This window comes from Saccostrea cucullata, unplaced genomic scaffold (assembly GCF_032062105.1).
Source record: "Saccostrea cucullata isolate Sc308-1 unplaced genomic scaffold, CSIRO_AGI_Scuc_v1 ctg676, whole genome shotgun sequence".
NCBI classification, from domain to species: Eukaryota; Metazoa; Mollusca; class Bivalvia; order Ostreida; family Ostreidae; genus Saccostrea; species Saccostrea cuccullata.
In genome coordinates, this window is record NW_026927100.1 from 17,723 (window position 1) to 25,000 (window position 7,278).

Here is a 7,278-nt window from a genome sequence, read left to right on the forward strand (position 1 = left end):
TGTGTGTGAGGGTGTGTGTGTGTTAAAAAGACTGTTTTGTAAAATTACTGTTGTTAATCATAATTAATTTTTTTTATTTATTTTGTTCATCGAAGGTCCATTTCTATTTTTTTAAATGGCATTTAAACAGTTCTGATTTGAGAATGTTCAAAATCAAAGATAAAGGTTGGGTTTTTTTTCTGAAGGACGAGGGCTAATTTAATAGCAACTTGATTTTTTTTCAGTAAAATTTTTCAAATATTCTCTTAGTAAATGAAAATTTTGATTTTTGTCCCCCGTTTTTGCGAAAGTTGGTGGACAATAAATCTCATTTGCTTGCTAGTCTGTCCATCTGTCGCAAAAAGTTTATCCTTGGTCATAACTTTTGAATGAGGAGAGAATGGCTTTCATTTTTGTCCCCCGCTTTTGCGAAAGCAAGGGGACATTAAATCTCATTCGTCTTTAACTCTGTTTGTCTGTCACAACAACTTTAACCTTGGTCATAGTTTTTGAATGAGAGATGATAAGACTCATATTATATACATGTGTATTACCTGTGACAAAACTTTAAGTTTCTATATGCACTATGATTTTTGACCCTGTGTTCTTGACCTTGGTGTGTTTCCTACTTTTCAAAAAAATTTAAATATTATTTTATTTTTGAAAAATTACTACAAACTCAGAAACAATCTTAAGCTAAAAACCTACGTATTTCGTGTTTCTATGCTTCATTTGATATAACTCCCCCATCAACCAATCGGCTTTGAAAAGGTGTCCAATAAGCGATGACATTGCTTCACGCCGATCGGAATGAAAGGCGGTAAGAAGCAGTTAACTGAGAACAGTAATAATTCTGCCAAATCTACTTATTCATCAAAAGTAGTACAATGTGTCTGCAAAATAAAATTATATAAACGAATAACTGGAAGGTTGTGATATTGTTAAATCTTTGATATGCATAAATGTTTTTTTTTTCTTCCAGGTGGGAGTGAATCCATTGAAAATGTTTATGATGATGTTCCTTTAGACGACTTCAGAGCAGCTAAAAGGTACAATTGATTGATTGCGATATTTTTTTTTCTTGTTTTAAAGTAAATTATTTAATATTACTTACATCATGTGTTATTTGCCTTTGAAATACTGATAAAGACACTCTTTTCCTCATAATTTCTTACTTTTTCCAACATTATACAGTTGGTACTCAAAATTTACTTGTATTTTATTACTGGTAATTGCAGTTGATTCTCATACTCACTGATATTTGCTGAAAAATTACTTGTACTAGGACATGTTGATAAAATCTGAGTTCAATTTTCTGGACAAACATGTACAAAAGGACCTAATACTGACCGGAAATGGGAGGGCGTTATCGGATGGGAATGTGAGGAATGAAATACCATAAAAAATACTTTTTTGAAATGATGTAAGAATTTATCACATAGCAACATCATGTGGCCTTAAATGACCCCACTGATTTAGAAATAAAAATGTCAAGGTCACGAATTAAAAAAATTCTGTTTTAACTCGAGAAGCCGTAAACCGTTTCAATTTTGTAAGGTTTTGCAAAAAATTGTTTGTTCAAAACTCCACATGTCCTAAGAAAGATCTCTACGTCTTAAAGTCAAATGGACTCGTAAATTCTGTTTATAACACTTTTGTTTCCACGCGGTTAGAGCTTTTGCAATCAAATTTTATACCACAACTTCCTATGGCCTAGGGAATTCCCCTTTTTTAGGTTAAAGGTCATGGCCTAAAATAATATTTTCTGTCTTTTTGTGAAACGTTATTTCCTGGGGATTTATCAAGAAGCTTTTGCAATGAACTTTTATATCATAACTCCCTGTGGCCCCGTCCACACATTCAAAAAATACCCCTGCCGACCCCTTAAATCTTGACCTGTCTGTGTTCTTTTTTCCTTAAGAGGAGACACAGATTCTCAAAATTAGCTTATTCTGATGTAGTTACTATTTATAAAAAAGAATCTTCATAGCCTTTTCCCATTCTCGGCTATAAATTGCAATAGAATTCATTTTGAATATACCATAAAAATAGGGTAACTATGTTGCTAACAATCTTATTTGAAGCAATAAATCCAGTACATTTCTTTAGTTGTACTGTACTATAGTGCGACGAACAGTAAAAATATATATATCAAGGATTTTTTTCTTATTAGTAGTTCAGAATGATATTGCAAGTTTATGGGTCTACGATCATGATGATATAAAATGTAACATTAAAATTACGGTCATTTTTGAATGTAGCAATAAAGAAACGCCATTGAATCAAAGGATATAAATTTCTTTGCTGTTCCAAAATTTATATAAACTCATATACTTTAATTATTTATAAATGTATATACTTTACTAATTAATATACCGGGGTATTAATTGGTTATTTAAACAATTTCAATTCAAAAAGTTATCCAATCGGAGCTGGTAGTGAATATATGCATGTGTGTTTGATTTGCTCTTCACTAATATTCTAAGAAAGTCTTACTTGCATCAGTTATACTAATTACTTACTATCTGCATTTATTGTTAAATAAAATATAAGAATAAAATGTTATCATGCATGATTCATGGTTTGTTGGCTTTAAAATGTGTTACTTAGCATGTATGAAGTTGCCAAAATGACTTTGTGAATAAAAAGAAAAATGTGTAAATTTTACACTTTAAAGTGTAAATTTTACAGATTAATGTGTAAATTTTACAGATTAATGTGTAAAATTTACAGATTAAAGTGTAAAACTTACACTTTAAAGTGTAAAATTTACAGATTGATGTGTAAATTCCAGAACCATACAGATTAATGTGTAAATTTTACAGATTAAAGTGTAAAATTTACAGATTAAAGTGTAAATTTTACAGATTAAAGTGTAAAATTTACACTTTAAAGATCAAAGTGTAAATTTTACAGAGTAAAGTGTAAAATTTACAGATTTAAGTGTAAAATTTACAGAATAATGTCTTGAATTTACAGATCAAAGTGTAGAAATAAAAAAAAAAAGTGTCCAAGTGGCACTAATACGCTTCCGTATCTGGGAGACCCGATGGTGGGAAAAACTTGTGCTAAATAGCGGTATTCCCGGCCGCATAAAAACTGCAAATTTTATCCACACTGGGAAATACTGGAAAATACAAAATTTCAGAATTTATTTCAATCTCATACTATTAATTAAAAATCTATGAACATAAGAAACTTGTTATACTCCTTCTCTTTACACTGTAGACGTTAGATGTAGATGTTGGTGTAACTAATTGACTGTTGACGGTTTCGGAATCATGTTTTGAGCAATATAATTGCTTTGAGTAGAAAGTTGAAAGGCTCAACTCCAATATAAGGATAAAGTAGTACTTTGACTGAAGCAATATTAACATATTCATACATCACTGTATATTGTAGCAATGTTATAGAGTTAATTATTTCTACATTCCACACATATGGATTTACTGTCGACCAGGGAAGGTTGACGGTTGACAGTTGACAATTCCCTGTGTGTTCTAGTGTCGACCGGGGACAGGTCGACAGTTATACATTGACACTTCCCATGTGTTCTAAAATATCGACCAGGGACAGGTCACGGTTGACAGTTGACATTTCACTTATGTTCTAGTGTGACCGGGGACAGGTCGACGGTTGACATTTGACACTTCCCTTGTGTTCTAGTATCAACCTGGTAAAACAGGTTGACGGTTGACAGTTGACATTTCACTTGTGTTCTAGTGTCGACCGGGGACAGGTCGACGGATTAATGTGTACACTTCCCTTGTGTTCTAGTGTCGACCGGGAACAGGTAAAACGATTGACGGTAAAATTGACACTTCCCTTGCGTTCTAGTGTCGATCGGGGACAGGTCGACTGTTGACAGTTGACACTTCCCTTGTGTTCGGGGACATTAACCCTGATCACAGCTATAAATGCAAAACTAACCCTTAATACAGCTATTGATACAAAACTAATCATAATCACAGCTATTAATACCAGACTACAATAATAAACTTGTCAACAATAAAATGATTAAATGTCAACTGTCAGCTGTCCCCGGTCGACAGTAGAAATGATTAAATGTCAACTGTCAACTGTCCCGGTCGTTACAGTAGAACCGAATCACTACTTCTATATACACAAGCTTTCGCATAGGGACTACAATCCCTTATATTGGAGTTGACCCAACTGAAAGGCTTCTTCTTAGGTTTGGTATTGTTCTACACTTAAAAAATTTCGCAGATCCTTCTTTATTTACCTCAAAAATCCAACCCGGATATCTGTATGTTCATTCACATGGACTGTTGTACAAGTTTAATTTTTTCTAATTATTGAAAATGAAAATGGTATTAGGAAATTATTATTTTTAACATGGACAGATCTTAGTATGGAACGCCTCCGTTGCCATATGTGGAGAACATTCATAATAATTATTGCTGATGATACTTAAACATTAATATATGCTGATACCTCAACATTATGTATGCTAATACTTGTACTGTGGCAACGCACTTTGAAAAATTACGCACTTTAATAATTTTTTTTTTCAAAGTGCGTTATTTTGGGACAAAACAACGAACTTTGGAAAAAATGTTTCAAAGTGCGTTGTACTTGGGACCAAATCAACGCACTTTGAAATTTTTTTCAAAGTGCGTTAAGAATGTACAGCATAATTTTTTACCATGTACACACTTTACGCACTTTGAAAAAATGTGTATAAAACAAAAAAATTGGACTTAAATAGTAATCGACAACATTACTATCCCCTCGCAACGTTTGAGGTGATATAGTAAGTCAATTATGTGTGTTAGTGTGTGTGTTAGTTTTTCCCTTGCTAAATGGAAGTGACGTAATTTGCATCGGGGTGGATATCAAATACTGCCTTGATTTATAGAATATGCTTTTTAGAAAGGAATGCTCCGCTTTGCGGTGCCCTTGTAAAAGTTCCATTCGAATGAGTATTCTGGCTAATGTTTTTATACCCGCACTTTTTAAAGAAGTTCGGGTATATTGTTGTTACTCATGTCCGTCTGTCACACTTTTCTTCCCTGTACTCCTCCTACATTTTACACAGTAGCCTAATCATCTTTTGGGAGATGGTTGGTGGTGTTATGCAGATGTGCAGTAAGGTTTCGGTTTCAGTAAGGTTAGGGAGATCAGACCCCCCCCCTCTGGAATTTATTTACATAGGACTGTACATACTGAAGCAAATAAAAATGACTTTTGACGCCCCCCCCCTAGAAAACATAAACCCCCCATCATTGTTTTTATTTTGTTTATTTATTTTTGCTCACCTGAGCCGAAGGCTCAAGTGAGCTTTTCTGATCACATTTTGTCTGGCGTCCGTCTGTCTGTAAACTTTTCACATTTTCGACTTCTTCTCAAGAACCGCTGGGCCAATTTCAACCAAACTTGCCACAAAGCATCCTTGGGTAAAGAGGATTTAAGTTTCTTCAAATGAAGGACCACGCCTTTATTCAAGGGGAGATAATTGGGAATTAATGAAAATTTGGTGGCATGTTTTAAAAATCTTCTCCTCATGAACCACTGCGCCAGGAAAGATGAAACTTATGGGGAAGCATCCTCAGGTAGTGTAGATTCAAATTTGTTCAAACCATGACCCCCGGAGGTAGGACGGGGCCACAATGGCCGACCAAAGTTTTACATAGGAATATATAGAAACATTCTTCAAAAATCTTCTTCTCAAGAATAGAAAAGCCATAATTCATCATATTTATATGGAAGCATCTTCAGGTAGTGTAGATTTAAGTTTGTTCAAATCAACACCCCCAGGGGAAGGTGGGGCCACAATGGCCGATCAAAGTTTTACATAGAAATATATAGAAACATTTCTTAAAAATCTTCTTCTCAAGAATAGCAGAGGTGTGAATGATCATATTTGTATGGAAGCATCTTCTGGTAGTGGACATTAAATTTTGTTCAAATCATGACCCCTTGGGGCAGGGCGGGGCCAAAATGGCCAACCAAAGGTTAACATAGAAATACGAGGGTTGATCCAAAAGTAATGTCACAGTGTCCATATCTTTTATATTTGGCGTCATATCATCAAATACAATATACCAAAAGATGCACAAATATAAATCTAATTAATATTGAAATTTTAATTTAATAATGTTAATTTGAATTTATTTTATAGATATTTAAAACATAGAGCAAAGGGGGTGTCGCCGCTTCACAGCGGAACGTCACGTTTTAAAGTGTATTTTTTCTTAGAATACAAACGACAAACATATTAAAAAGATTTTAAAAAAGCACCCAATCTCCCACTTTTTTTAAAGACACAATTCTTGTAATTTTCTAGTCTTTAATTGAAAATTAAATGACGGCATTGGTATTTTTGATTATAAACATTGTTGTTTTACTCTATTGAATTGAGCAAAGGAATTGTCGCAGTGGGGAAAAAAAGGCTCGACGAGTTGTAATGCATTTTTGCTTCAAAATATGGTAATCATCACTATCGACATTTTCGTTAATCAATCAGACTTACAGAAAAAAGAATGTAAATAAGAGACATCTTGAAAGATGGTTTCAATTTTGGGCGGGTGATTGGTCACTGAATGAATAGCAGAGGACAAAAAGACCGAAAGAAAGGAGATCGGACGGAAACGTTAAGTGGTGCCTGACGTTGTGAAAAAAGACAGACGTATAGAGTGACATGTGAATTTTTAAGTTTATCTTGTGCTACTGTTCAAAAAATTTTGACAGAGGGATTAATTATGAAAAAAGTTAGTGTATAATAGTACCAAGAATTCTTAAAGAAAGTGGAATTGATGAAAGTGTTTGCGAATCACAAATATTTTTTAATGAAAGGAAGGGGAAACGCTTAAAAGTATGACGGTGTGTATCCGTCATATGATTATATTTAGGTGCGGCGACTACCATAAACGCGCATTGTTTAAAATCCGATATTTTGAAAAGTATACTACATCATACCGGTATTCCTTTGAATTTTTCAGGTCTGATTTGAAATAAATAAAGCTTCCTTCATGTATAATTTTGTTGCTTTACGTCAATTTATAGCAATTTTATCAAAGTTGTGACATTACTTTTGGATCAACCCTCGTATATAGGGAAATTCTTTAAAAATCTTCTTCTCAAGAATAGCAAAGCCATAATTGGTCATATTTATACGGAAGCATCCTCAGGTAGTGTAGATTCAAATTTGTTCAAATCATGACCCCTGGGGGTCGGGCGGGGCCACAATGGCCGACCAAAGTTTTACATAGAAATATGTAGGAAAATTCTTTAAAAATCTTTTTCTCAAGAATAACGAAGCCATAATTGATTATATTT

At 33.7% G+C, this 7,278-nt stretch overlaps 1 long non-coding RNA gene across 1 annotated transcript in view; it reads left to right on the plus strand.

The window, feature by feature from the left end:
- Positions 1 to 949: 949 nt before the first annotated feature.
- Positions 950 to 7,278, plus strand: part of LOC134273431 (uncharacterized) — a 32,334-nt gene continuing 26,005 nt past the window's right edge. Inside the window, exon 1 of the long non-coding RNA XR_009993396.1 lies at positions 950 to 1,028. This is a non-coding gene — a long non-coding RNA (uncharacterized LOC134273431). The remainder of the gene's footprint in view (positions 1,029 to 7,278) is intronic.